The sequence below is a fragment of the Xenopus tropicalis genome, chromosome 4 (genome assembly GCF_000004195.4).
Source record: "Xenopus tropicalis strain Nigerian chromosome 4, UCB_Xtro_10.0, whole genome shotgun sequence".
In the NCBI taxonomy this organism is placed as follows: Eukaryota; Metazoa; Chordata; class Amphibia; order Anura; family Pipidae; genus Xenopus; species Xenopus tropicalis.
Window position 1 is genome coordinate 89,174,334 of NC_030680.2, and position 13,724 is coordinate 89,188,057.

Here is a 13,724-nt window from a genome sequence, read left to right on the forward strand (position 1 = left end):
ATGCTTTGTTAGGATGCTAAAGTAGCAGTTTGTATTCAGGATTAGTTTGTAAATAAACAAGCTGTAATAACGAGAATGAATATACTCTTGATACCCCAAAGCAGCTTCTGCACAGCAGATCTTGTGTCAACAAGCATATAAAACAGTTTAGTTACAGAAACTACAGCAATCATACAAACTGTCCTTGATGCTTTAGAAGAAAACAACTTTTTAAAATGAATTTGTGTTAGAAAATAGAGATATTATTTGTTTATTCTTTACTTTTAGTATACCTTGATGTTTTTTACAGAAATGTCCTTCCTGTAATTTAACACAGTATTGTTCTTAAAAGAGAATTCAAGCCGCAGTTTTAAATATTCAATAGACATGATTTGTGATTTAACAGGCACATCAGTTCTGTACAAACCTGTGCTTGATCTGGGCCTCTGTGCCATTCCAGCTCACAGTACCTACCAGTGCCACAGTAGGATGGATGGGAGATGTTAGTTAGCTTGGAACACAAGGGTTTGATGGTCTTGCTTAATGAATTTTAAGGCAAGTAGGGCTGCCTGAGTCCATTGAATCTTCCTTGGTTAATGTTCTAATGGATTTTCCTGAAATTTTTATAGCATTTTCTGGTAAAGTCTGAAAGCAAATATATAGTGTCCTCTAGGTTAGAGGCCACAGATAACTACTATAACTTGCATAGGGTTAGTGTACATCAATCCCATGTAGTATTAAGAAACAGGTGAGGATGCTAAAAAACCAGACTCTAGAAAACTAGACTGCATACCTAGAGAACATGATCTAAAACCCTTAGTACCTTAGTTAGAATTTAGGCTGCAAAACAGTTGTAACATCTGGACTGCTCATATCAGAGAATTTTACCAGTAACCCTTAGACCTTCAGAGACTGTATGAGTCAGACCATTGTGTCTCAAAGTCAGATTCCATTCAGCTCCAAACCCTGAGCTCTTTTAGTCTTTGAGCGTTGCAAAATAATGAAAAAATGCGGAGGAAAATATCATGCTGAAGGTGGTTAATTTTATAGATATTTTAGCCTTGGATGGACAGAATCAACAGTTATATTAAAAAAAACCTCCTGTTTTATTTAGTCTAGCAGTTCAGCCTTCCAGGTGTTAGGTTATCAGATTGACATCTTGGCCTTTCTCTGTCAATCATCTAGAGAGTTACAACCCATTATTAAAAACAGCTAGTTTTATTTAAAAGCATAACACGTCTCTATTGCTTTCTAATACAGAGAAAAATCATCTGAATCTGTCAAGATAGCTTTAGAAATACATTCATTACATTCATCCAATGTGTCCCATTCTTTATATTATGTTCCTTATGTTTTCACTCTCTTTTTCATGTGTTACTTTGCTTTCTGGACTTATCTCTGTATGTGTTATATTTTTGCTTTTAGTGCCAAATTTCTGCTTTGTCTTCTTAATATTGAACTTTTACTGAGATGAGAATAATTATATGTGATATGACAATAGGAAAACTTTACATTATTTATGTACTTATAGAGACAGGAGTTACGACCTTGTGTTCTTGGGAAAAACATGTGGGATTGATGACTTGGACATACATGCCCACTAGACATATATGCTTTATACAAAGTCTTCTCTCAATGGGAAAACTTGATTAAGTTGTACAGACAAGGACAATGTTTTAAAATCAACCTTATGTTATTTTTTTCCTCTCTTTTAATCAGTACTTCCTTTGCACAAGATGACACATGTCAATATTGTTTAAATTACATTTATTTTTTTTGTATTTTTACATCTGTTTCAGATTATCCTGAGTGTGCCACCTCAGTATCAGAAGAATAATATTTTCATCACTTGCCCTGTTCTACTGACCACTCTTAAGGTAAACACACTAGAATGGCTTGTCTCTGAGATACTGTATGATGGAAAAGCTTGAGAGTTTTTAAAAATAAAAAGTTCACGTGTATGTTATGTATAGCAAAGCACAGTGATAATACCACTGTGAAATACTGATTGCTACTTATTTTTCATCATCAACCAAAAAAGTACAGTTAAGAAATATGTTTTTGCCCAACATCAAGGAGGTGATTTGATTTTGGATTTGAGTCTGAGTTAAGGTTCTAGAACTTGAATGTCTGGTATTTATTAAGTGCAAAAAACCTGAAAACTTGAATGTAAATATTTGCCTTCTAAAAGCTTGAGAGTTTCTATAGAAGGCAATGGGAGTTGTCATAGGCAAAGTCAAGTTAGATTCTCAAACTCAAATTTTTTGCGTTTTTAGATCTTGTAAACTCGGAAAATTTGAGGTATTCAAGGTATTTCGAACGACCATTCGATATGCAAGCTTATTCAATTTAGAAAAACAAACTTGAATTCACAGACTCGAAAAATTGATAAATAAACCCATAAGTTTACTACACATATGTAAATTAAATACCTCACCATTTCTGCAGCACTGACACTCTGCATAGAACCTTCTGGACCTCTAGCCACTTGGCAGGGTACAGGATGGGTTCTCTCTGTTCAGGCTTCATGCATTACCCACTTTGCTTGGCCCTCTCTGCTCTCTTGGACAGTCTCTGTCTTTCTCAGTGTCTGTGAATGGCAGCAAGGGTTCCTTAATAGGCTCTAGTGGTCTGCCATGTAGCTTGGCCACCAAAACCTCCTCCTGTGCTAGATGCACCCTGGGGCTCTCAGCAAGCTTCAATAACTTCTCCCACCTCCCAGCCAACCAGATTGCTTCCTTGCCTGTAGTTGAGCCAGAGAATGTTATAGGCAGAGGAAGCTAAGGCACAGGAGCTGGTTGGCCTGAATTGAATGCAGACAGTGACTGCAGAACGGGGGTAAGAATCATCCAATCCCCTCCAATATGGCACCATCTTCACTTGCCATATTTTCTGACACTCATTAAGATTATAACACTCAACAATTTCTGAATCACTAGAGTTACCTGAGAACCTAGTAGTCTTCTCTTGACTCAATACTTTATCTTCTTCATGGGTGTCGCTCCTAAATACTGAAGACTTGTGACCGATGCACTTTTAGCATCTTCTAAAAAATTTCTGTACCAGCCACAAACGTTTTCAGTGCAGCCTGGGTCTTGGCCTCACCAGTAACAGGTCAGTCTGGAGGTATATGGCTGCTCTTACTGCACCAGTAACACTTAGGAACTTTCTTATTCTCAGTTGGGGTTTTGGCTGTCTCAAACATTTGAGCTTTTAACTCCTTAAACACTCTGTGAAGGCTCTTATTCTTTCCTAACAACTTAGTTTAGCAGGAGACTTCTCCGAAGTGAAACTCTTTCCCATCCTCACATAGACATCAGCCTCTTTTTGCTAACCCTTCCAATGACAGCAACAGGAGGTATCTTATCCTGGTAATGTGCTCTGATTATCTCATAGGTGCTTTGAGGCCAGTCCAGTATCTCATGGACTTTCAATTTGATGAATAAAACGTCCCAAAAACACATAGAACCATCATCATTGTTTAATTATAGTGCCAGCAAGTAACACAGAAATGTACAGTAATTTTGGGGTCTTACAGAATAAAAGGTTCTCTTCACAAGGGGTTACAATCTAAAGTTACTTATCTACTAATTATATTGTGACTGGAAGAAATTAAGGAGAGATTTTACATCCAGACTTTGAGAAGTGATAAAGTCCCAACTGCTCCAGAATCATTCTTGCCAGTCATATGTGCAAGGTGATTTTTCTACCTCAAAGATAGGACTAAGGAGGTTAACTGGCCATCCTTCTTAGGATAACAGATAACACATTCATTAGGATTATAAAATAGCTGTAACTGAGATTTTTAATATTTGCACAGGACTAGGGAAGGCTCTATTTGCTTTGTTGTTTGCTAGTATTTTGCTGTAACGTAATTCTGAGGGTTATTTGCAGAAGAACAGCTTTGCAATGATTGGCAACATAATATCCATCCCCATATACCCAATAAAATTGTGGTATGTTGAACTTCCTTTATATATTTTTACTGGTTGTGTGTACTGCAAAGAAAAGCAAATAAAAGTGCATAAAACCAGCACAGCAAGTACTAAGAGTAGATTGAGTGAACTTCCCCAGTGTGCGCTTATACTTTAATGCCATAGTTATAGCTTTAGATCTCCATTTTACTATCTGTAGCAGCATGAAATCAGGGTCAGGCCATTTAACTTCATTTGTGTTCCCTGGTGCTTTATAGTCTGGGCAGCCAAACAAACTAGTCTTCTCGCAGACACAGACTGGACTGGCTAGTTCAGGGGGCAATGTGGATACAAAAGCTATTACAATTCTTCCCTTTCATTTATTTTCTCTTTAGAGACTGAGATATGGAAACAAGTGAATTTAACCTTTTTTTTAATCAAAAAGCATGTACTGCCAAGAATAGCAGAGAATGCTGAATTCTAGTGACTACTTTCTCAGGAACAGCTGCAGATAATATATTATATAATATATACTATGTCAAAATGGAATGAGGAGAAACAGACAAATAACAAAGGCATGGATCAAGTTTAACAAATGTCTAACTCCAAAATGACAAAGATAGATCTGATAGAAAGTGTTCTAACTGAGGACTTGATAACCCTTTCTAATACACTCCAATTAGCATCTGTGTGTTGGAGAAAATCCCTTTCACAGCCAATGTACAGTAGTTAAAATTAATTTATTAAATATACCTGGTAGAGGGAGGAGAAGGGAGAACTTTAAGCCAAGTGGCTACAGTAGGCGGAAATTCACAATGAGCAATAGAATTGGGCACAAAATGGCTTCCCACTTGCTGCTTGAGTAAATAAGCTTTGCCATTCTGTCCTGGCCAGTCATTATACCAGCAGTGTAAAAACTGCTGACATCTTAAAACTATGAGCAATTTCTTGTTCATTCAGTTATACATAGAATATATAGTACATGTAATTTAATTAAAGTTAAATCTGAGAATCCTTTCCACCCGGTTTTGATAAGGGCCATTTTAATAAAAAGACCCATTGTACCACTATGTCTTTATTAACTTGTGCATAATAAATTTAGCTGCGAGCAATGTCAGTCAGTATCTGGAGGGGCCAGCAATATGGGAAGAATATGCAGTGCAATTTTCACCACTGCTTAAAAACTGCATTAAAAAAAGACAAAATCTGGGAAATAGTGTCTACTCAAAGGATTAAGTAATAAAAAACGCTGAACAAGTTGGTATTGTTAACAGTTGTGAAGAGACCCTTAAGGTTTGCCATGATCACTATGTATATATTTTTATATATTCTTAACAACATGCAGCAAACTCTAATGCCTTATTTACCAGCACATTTCAAGGCCATCTTTTGAGGTTACAAGAAATTCTTATTGTGGATTTTTTTTTTTTTTTTTTTGAAGTGAGTGATATGAAGTTTGTTTTTATGAATTCTTTTCTTTTGATCCAGGGACTAGTGGCCTTTTGGAATTAAGAGGGATTTTTTTTTTCACCCACTGAAGCAGATTGGTGATGGCTTTGAAATGGGATTTTGTATTCTTCTGGACTAGCTAGACATCAAGCAGGATTAATGTGGACAAAGATATGAATATGTACATTTTCAACTTCTTATACTAATTAACAGTAGGCCTCATTTGCAAAATGAAACACAGCATGCAAAGTCAAAAAAGGCTGTGGACTGCTCTTTGAATTGAACGCTGCCTGAGTTAAGCAGTGCTTCAATCAAGAGAGGTGGCCGTATCCTGTGGGACATAGCCTTTCCATAATTCTGGATATGTGTTTTTCATAATTCTGGATAATGTGTTTCTGGATAAGAGCTCCCAAACCTGTAGTTTTGTGTGTACAAACAAATAAATATCTGAAATGAATCCATTGATTAATTGATAATAAAGCAAAATGAGTCATTTACTTAACATGGGGGTGCAAGTGCTAGAGAACTAAGGGCACAAGAGTACACCCCTTAGTCACCTAGGAAGCACTTGTGCCCCTTGCCCACTGCTCTCTGCAGTAAGCGCAGGATCAAAAATATGAAAAGGAGTGCAGAGGCCTGCTGAAAAACACAAAGCATCTTTTGCACTTTGTACACTGCATCCTGCAGCATAAGTGACCCCTAATAAGTCTTTTTCACAATTGCTTCAAAGAAAACCATCCTGCAAACGATCTACCCTGCTCTGGGACATATTCTTCTTCATTGGCTTGGACCAGCGCTGGGAGACTAAACACCTGTTCAGGAAGGGGGTTTTATTATAATTTTTATTAATAGGACAACAGTTCCAACCACATGGTAGGCAGTATTTGAATAAACAGAGCTCTATATCTAAAAAAGTGATAAAAGTCCTAAAAGTCATTATCAGTATTGGTTTTACTGGAGCTTTTTACAATCGAAAAAGGGAAGGAAGCAAAACATGTTTAAAACAAAAGTCAAGGACCGTGCGTCGCCTACAGTCTACTGTCTTGTAGGCAGTTGTCAAGATGGGGTTGGAACATATTTTTATGGGGGGAGGTATAACAGGCGGGGCAGGAACAGATGTTGCCATCTGGGAGTCAAATATAGTAATTAGCAAGTAAGTGTGCAACATCCAGTAAGCAGATAAATCAATAGATATCAGGCATCAAGTATTGTACAAAAAATAATATGCCAATAAGTTGAGCAAAAGTCATTATTTAGTCATCCCCACATTCAAATGTAAAAAGAGTTGGGGAGCAACACAAGCATTAAAAATGTTCCTGGGGGTGCCAAATAAGGACTGCAGTAGGTTATTTGGTAGCCCTTATATGGACTGGCTCAAGGGGCTCTGTTTCGCTGTACATGGGGTGTTTATGCAACTAAAGCTTGCCTTCAAACCAGGAATTCAAAAATAAGCACCTTTTTTGAGGTCACTGGGAGCAACATAACATAAACATGTTGCTCACAAGCCACTGGTTGGGGATCACTGATTTAAAGGATTGGTCTGGCAGAGGTTTTCTTTGCTAAACCGGGTAAGAATCAAAGGGGGCCATTCACTAAAGTCTGAAAAAACGAGTGATATTTATACCATGCGTTAAAAATATTCTTCTTATATTTTGCGAGTTAACGATCAATTCACTAAAAGGACACTTGTCTGAATTAAGAAGCGATGTTCTTGTCGTTATTTACTTGGCGATAACATATTTTAAACCATGCAATATATTTATGCGTTATTTTGTAGCACGCGATATTAGCGCACGCTATTACACATGTAGCAGTTACTTTCTGAAAACTACCGTTCTGAAAATTACCATTTCCCTGAAAACTGGAGGGTACATCACTCTGGGGCAATCACATGCTTGAAAAAATCCCACTGCAAACTCTTGTCACCAATCACCAGCTGCAGTTTTGTTTAGTAACACCTACTCCTGGGAGGCGTTAAGTTTCACAGTAATTATTGGCAGATTTTATGCTTTTAACGCTTCAAATATGTTTGTGAATTATGCGTTAGTATTATTTATATGCGATAATTACCTCAATGCGATGCAAATAGCGCTTTGCGATAATGAGTTTTTTAGTGCATGCGATATGAGTAGTAACGCATGCGAAATGACTTTGATGAATCGGTACTTAATTATCGAACACTTTTTAACGCAAAAAACTAAGCGATAAGCGTTAACGACCTTTCTTTAGTGAATCAGCCTCAAAGTGGTTAGATCAGTGTGAATGATTTTCCAGATATTGCAACCAGGGGTGGCAAGTGTTCAGGAAGGTTTTTTATTTTTAAGTAGGACTTTATTTTTCCAATCAATTGTATAGCACTATATAGACCTTATGGCTCACTTACTCAAAGATGAAAAGTATAAAAAGCAATGTAATGTTTTGGCCCACAATGTAGTTTCCCACCTCCAAGTTGCACCTAGTGTCCCATAAAGCAGAAAAATTAGTTGTGCCTTTTTCAGTATATAGTTCTGCTTGCATATGACAGTGATACGTACTGGCAGGGTGAGATGTGGGTATCCACTGCTACTGTATTCAGGACACACATGTGGCAAGAGAACTCTGTACTAAATTGCCTGCCTTGTGCTTATCAGCACTGCCCTATGTGGACTAGCATATATTGATGCATAGATTTTTGGCCTGTGCACTAGCATTCTTAAATGAGCCGTCTAGCTTATTTTGTTTGAAAATCCTCCACCAGTAACCATTCAATACTGAATTTGCATTTTCACTAGTACAGTTATAAAGTAATATGTGTGAAAAAACAACATGGTCTACAGTTACTGTAAAGCTAAGTAAAATGTACTGTGCCGCCAGGCCTACATTTACATAGCTTGTGAAAACTATGAAGAAATGGTTGTTAATTTCTTATTTTCTGTTTTGCTTTGACTTGTGCCTTCACACACACAGCGCAAGTTACAAAGCGATTGTGACTACAGAGTAATAGGAAATTTTAATTACTTTCTTGTGACAGTTCCCATCCATTTCCTTTTTTCTCCTTCGCCTTTTACAAATTAATTTTTCAGATCACGGTCTGTAGAAGGGTATTCAAGTTACCTGCCGTCAACACATTCTGGATGCAGTAATAGAAGCCTAAATTAGTCTGTTTTACCTTTTGTGTGTGAGGAAGTGAGCCCATCTCTTCTGAATATAAAAAGATGGTGACTGGCATCTTAGTCATTATAAAAACTCAGATTAAAGGCTTTTGTTGGCTGGCTTGTGTTTAATTGCTTAGTGGGTGCAAGAAAACTCTGTAGCACAGCTCTGTTTAGTTTGGTGCAGATCTGTCTGAAATTTAATAATTGCTATATCAGGTTATTACAATTTTTTTTGTCACTTTGGAACACAAAATGTACTTAATGGAGAGCATATATGCGTGCAAACACTCCTATTCTTCAATATTGATGGGAGGGACATTGCCTGTGCTGTTACCCTAGCTACAGCTTTTGGCTGCTTGCATGCTTAATAGCCTCCTCTACTTCCATGATGCCAACTTCACCCTGCCTTTTTCCAACCCTGTCAACACCCTCCTTCTCTACTCTACACTGCACTCCAAACAAATCATTTTATCTAGGTCTTAGCACAGTAATGCCTCAACTAGTGCTTCTGCACAAAGTCTAACAGCTACTACCTAATAAAAGATCCAAACCCAGGGAGAAAACCAGAAGAGTAGTAGTAGCTCTGCACTTGTGCTTATCCACTAAAGGTCACTACTACCCAAAATAAGAAAAATAAGCTAAAAACTACTATATGCTCTGTATACTCAGACATGTCAACTCCTGCAAATTTATCAGGAGTCCCCCAGATTTAAGCCCCTCTCCCATCCCCCCCATTAAAGGTCTATCCCCTGCTGTCAGTAATTGCCCCCAAAACATCACTTACTTCCCAGGAAGTCAAGTAATCCCAGGATCAAGTAACTTATTTGATCCTATGATCAACACCCAAAGTCCTCTCATATTGTTAGAAGCACTGGAGCAGGGACCACAGCAGGGTGCAGGACTGGAGTAAGATGGGGCGGGTAGGGGTGATAGTGGCTTACTCACTAGTTTCATTAGATGTGTCCATGTCGCACAAAACTCAGTCATCGGTGGACAGGCAATGGGGAATAGATTGCTATCATTGTGTGCTTTTCTGACACTAAGGGGCTGATTTACTAACCCACGAATCCGACCCGAATTGGAAAAGTTCCGACTTGAAAACGAACATTTTGCGACTTTTTCGTATGTTTTGCGATTTTTTCGGATTCTGTACGAATTTTTCGGATCCAATACGATTTTTGCGTAAAAACGCGAGTTTTTCGTATCCATTACGAAAGTTGCGTAAAAAGTTGCGCATTTTTCGTAGCGTTAAAACTTACGCGAAAAGTTGCGCATTTTTCGTAGCGTTAAAACTTAACTTACGCAAAAATCGTATTGGATCCGAAAAATTCGTAAAGAATCCGAAAAAATCGCAAAACATACGAAAAAATCGCAAAGTACCGATCATTACGAAAAAAACGCAATCGGACTCCATTCGACCCGTTCGTGGGTAAGTAAATCAGCCCCTAAAGGTGGCCATACACGCACCGATATTATCGTACGAAACCTCGTTTCGTACGATAATCGGTGCGTGTATGGCATGTCGGCGAGTCGACCGATATCGCAGGAGGCTGCTGATTTCGGACGACCCGCCGATCGGACCAGTTTGAAAATTTTGATCGGGCGCCTTAGAAGGCGCCTGACCAAAATTCTCCCTTCAGAGCTGAATCAGCAGAAGGAGGTAGAAATCCTATTGTTTCTACCTCCTTACCTGCCGATTCAGCCCTGAATGGTGTGTGGCAGATCTTACGATGTTTCGTGCGACCGATGGTCGTACGAAACATCGTCAGATCGCCACGTGTATGGCCACCTTAATGCCCAAGAATTATCTGGTGTATTTTGTTTACATTTGTTGTTAGATGGAATGTATCATTATCAGTAGCATTTATACTGGTGAAAGGGATGTCTGAAAACCTACTAACGCACTGCCCAAGGACAAGCCATAGACATGAAACAACTAAGCTTCTCCAAAACCTTAGTAATTTGCCAACCTGTATAATTTAAAGTCACAGCAGGATTTCTTGGAACAGAATGTGTGCTAAAAGTTGTTTAGCTGTAACTGGCTACTTCAAGCACTTGAATCATTACCATCATGTTGGTCAGGTGGCATTCCACCCCCACTTAGGTAGCCATAATGCTATGACCATACTTAAAGGTTCAGTTTGCCAGAAGGAAATGTCCTGTAACAATGTATTAGAAAGGGCTATTTGCCTGGTCAACAGTGTAACCATTACAGAGAGTCTATGGGGCACATTGATTAAAGTACAACAGGTCCGATTACAAAAATTTGTATTTTTTCTATTTTCTATTTTTTTTTACAACTTTTGTTTATTTTCTATGATAGTTTAGTTTTTTTGTGTGGCTTTTCTGTACTTTGCGTCAATTTGCGCGACAAACTCGTATTTGTCGCAACGAGTACGTAAGTTTCGGAAGTCATTCAAGCTTCGATATCGTGACTTTCCCTGGGCCAGATTGGAGCTGTAGAGTGTCATTGAGTCCTATGGGAGGCTTCCAAAAACATGCACTGAAGGTTCAAAGTCAAGAAGAGTTTTGCACTGTTTACGATCGTTGGGATACAAAAATTTCAGAAATTCGGATCGTAAGTACGAAATCTTCATATTCAAATGAACGGAATTTTCGTGACTTTTGCAATCATCAGAAATTATCAGATTTCATGATTTGGATTTGTACATTAATGAATCAGCCCCTATGCATATATATATATATTTTATAGACAGAGCTTGAACAGATCATTACTTGCTAGATAATGAAGTCACTAATACACTCAGTGCTGACATTGCTGTCTAGGGTTTATGAGAAATCAGAATCAGTTTTCTGCACCTCCCTTTCAGCTACACGATTTCCGTAGCATAGCTCTATTGTGTCTTCCTGAATAATTACTTCTCATTTCCAGAGTTTCTGCTTTACAGTGTATGTGGCTCTGAATGCTTTGTTAGTTAAATGGAAAATAAAGTCATTCATTTGGGGTCATATTGTACATGAGACATTACTGAATTCTGTGTTTGTTCTCATTTGCTGGTGGGGTATTGTGAATATACATATTTAAATTGTTTATTCACATACCGCTTTGTGTGCTAAAATGCCTGTGGATGGGATAATTTGTTAGGAGACATAAGCATCTCCTTTCATGCTTGTGCATAGCCTAGCAGTTATGGGCAAGCTTGCTATTTACATAATGTTTAGATGTTGATGTTTGCTGTGCGGACATGGCGAGACGCATTATATGCTGTTTATTCACACAGTAATGATGCACCTTTGTTTAGCTGGTTCTTTTATGTTTCATTCTTCCTGTTTGCTATCTCCTATTCTGTTTTTCTTTTACAAATATATGCACCATCTACAGCACAATATTTGCACCTATGTATCAGAGTACATTATAATAACCTCTGCAAGAATGCGTGTGTTTTAGTTGAGAATTCTATTTGTATAGTTGACAGAAGTTAAATGTAGTTATTAGAATAAAAAAAGAGAGAGAAAAAGAAAATAGTTGATCTTTGTGGCACCGCTTATGTGTACTGGCCTTTCCAACCAGGCTGCACAGTGATTAACCTTATGTTCAGGGATCCAAGCTGGGAAACAAAGATAAACCGTGTTTAGGTGAGCTGAGATGTGCTGGAAATGGCAGCTGAGAAATCTTGGTTGACAAGATTTATGGGTTGTGTTTCTAGCTATGGCGGGAGGATGGCTGCTCGCTAAACAAAAATTACATTTAGTATGGAATGTATGCGAATTTGTGAACCTTAAGGAACAGAGTAGGAGCAGCAAGTATGATGAGTACACTGCAGCATGAGATTAATGAAATAAGAAAACAGCAGAAGAAAGTCTCTTTTACTGCTGGGTAACATCTGAAATAACTTTGCTATATAGCAGGTCTTGAGTATCAAAAAATGCATACAGCATACCGAGGTGCCCCTAAGCATTAAGATGTTAAAGACAGATGTACAAAGTAAGTGTTATCTGAGGTCCTGCTAGGGTAGCAGTTGCTTTGACAGTTTGTAGTACAACATACCTTATCAAAGCATGGATTTTATGTGTCTTCCAGTTTATTATCCCCCCCTTGGCTACCACCTTTGCATAGATGTCACACATGTAACACATATATACATATATCAGTGCAGATATCATAATTGTGATCATGAATGGAAAACGGAGTGTGTTATGGGTGAATTTCTGGTGGAGAGAAATTATTTTGTTTGATTAGTAATTGGGGGAATGAATCAAGATTACATAAGTACAAGATTCCTCACTTAAAAGTTTAGCAGTATCCATATGGAAATAACTTGAACTATCAATTAATTATATAGTCGGGATTGCATATTTTTAATCTAATATGTGTACTACATGGTATGAAATCCTATTGTTTTGAAAAACAGGTATGAGGTCTGTTATTCAGAAACATGTTATACAAAAAGTTTCGAATTACAGGAAGGCCATCTCCCATAGACTCCATTATAAGCAAATAATTCCAATTTTAAAAATTATTTCCTTTTTCTCTGTAATAATAAAACAGTATCTTGTACTTGAAGTTAATTAATATATAATTAATCCTTAATGGAGGCAAAACAGTTTTATAGGGTTTAAAATTCAAATTATTTTTTAGTAGACTTTCTGTAATGGAAAAACATGTTGTTGATTTTTTTTTTCAAAATCCATCAGTTAATTGCACTTCAGCAGAATTCTGCACTGAAATTCATTTTTTTAAAAGAGCAAACAGATTTTTTTAAACTTCAGTCACTATTTACTGCTGCGCTGCATGTTTGAGTGGTCACTTCCTCCTATCCCCCCCCCCCACCCCAGCAGCCATTTCAACAGAACAATGGGAAGGTAGCAAGATAGAAGCTACCTGACTTCTGTATAAGTCCACCTCAGCCAAGTCATGACGCTTCCAGTTACATGGGAGTAGGTAAAACAGTAGCTTATCCAACAGCAGTGTTATTATGTAGTGCTGGCTCTTTCTGAAAGCTCAGATTCAGGCACAATGCACTGAGATGGCTGCCTACACACCAATATTACAGCTAAAAAAATAAATTTGTTGGATCAAGAATAACATTTTAAATGGAATAGAATTCATTATTTGTAATGTAAAGAGTGTAATTTAGAAATAAAAAGTACACTATAAAAATCATGAAAGAATTCCTTGTCCAGAAAACCTCAGGTCCAAAGCATTCTGGATGAAAGGGTCTATACTTGTACTATATTGATGATATTGTTGATATTCCTTGTTTTAAAGTTGGTTGTATGAACAATT

At 37.7% G+C, this 13,724-nt stretch overlaps 1 protein-coding gene across 1 annotated transcript in view; it reads left to right on the top strand.

Annotated features, from left to right (window-relative positions):
• The window catches only part of ptprf (protein tyrosine phosphatase receptor type F), a 565,520-nt gene that overhangs the window by 99,116 nt on the left and 452,680 nt on the right, over window positions 1-13,724 (top strand). Inside the window, exon 2 of the mRNA XM_031900923.1 lies at window positions 1,779-1,856. The gene's annotated coding sequence lies outside the window, so the exon portion shown is untranslated. The remainder of the gene's footprint in view (window positions 1-1,778; window positions 1,857-13,724) is intronic.